This window comes from Phacochoerus africanus, chromosome 5, assembly GCF_016906955.1.
Source record: "Phacochoerus africanus isolate WHEZ1 chromosome 5, ROS_Pafr_v1, whole genome shotgun sequence".
Taxonomy (NCBI): Eukaryota; Metazoa; Chordata; class Mammalia; order Artiodactyla; family Suidae; genus Phacochoerus; species Phacochoerus africanus.
The window spans coordinates 1,757,280-1,758,448 of NC_062548.1; positions in this window are offsets into that span (position 1 = coordinate 1,757,280).

The following is a 1,169-nucleotide window of genomic DNA, read 5'->3' on the forward strand; positions in this document are numbered from 1 at the left end:
TACCCTAAACCCGTACCCTAACCCGTACCCTAACCCTAACCCGTACCCTAACCCTAACCTAACCCTAACCCGTACCCTAACCCTAACCCGTACCCTAACCCGTACCCTAACCCTAACCCGTACTACCCTAACCCGTACCCTAACCCGTACCCTAACCCTTACCCTAACCCGTACCCTAACCCTAACCCGTACCCTAACCCTAACCCGTACCCTAACCCTAACCCGTACCCTAACCCGTACCCTAACCCTAACCCGTACCCTAACCCTAACCCGTACCCTAACCCGTACCCTAACCCGTACCCTAACCCGTACCCTAACCCTAATCCGTACCCTAACCCGTACCCTAACCCGTACCCTAACCCTAACCCGTACCCGTACCCTAACCCGTACCCTAACCCTAACCCGTACCCTAACCCGTACCCTAACCCTAACCCGTACCCTAACCCGTACCCTAACCCTAACCCTAACCCGTTCCCTAACCCTAACCCGTACCCTAACCCGTACCCTAACCCGTACCCTAACCCGTACCCTAACCCTAACCCGGACCCTAACCCATACCCTATCCCGTACCCTAACCGGTACCCTAACCCTAATCCGTACCCTAACCCGTACCCTAACCCGTACCCTAACCCTATCCCGTACCCTAACCCGTAGCCTAAACCGTACCCTAACGCGTACCGTAACCCTAACCCTACCCTAACCCGTACCCTAACCCTAAACCAGAGCCAGAGCCCGACCCCCTAAGCCCTAATCCGAACCTGAACCGGAACCCCGAACCGGAATCCGAACCTGACCTGAACCCAAACCCTAACCCCTAACCCCGAACCCTAACCCGAACCCCAACCCCAACCCTAAACCCTAACCCTAACCCTGTACCCTAATCCGAACCCCAAGCCAGAACCCAAACCCCTAAGCCATAAACCGAACCCAAACCCGAACCCCAACCCCAACCGTAAACTCCAACCTTAACCCATCCCCATCCCCAACCCCAACCCTATCCCCAGCCCCTACCCATACCCATATCCTAAACCCGTACCCATACCCTAACCCTAACCCTCTAACCCGTACCCTAACCTTTATCCCAACTCCTGAACCCTAACACTATCCCGAACTAGAGCCCTATGCTCTTCCTCTCAAACCCTTTTTCCTCGCCCAATCATGCCTTATGC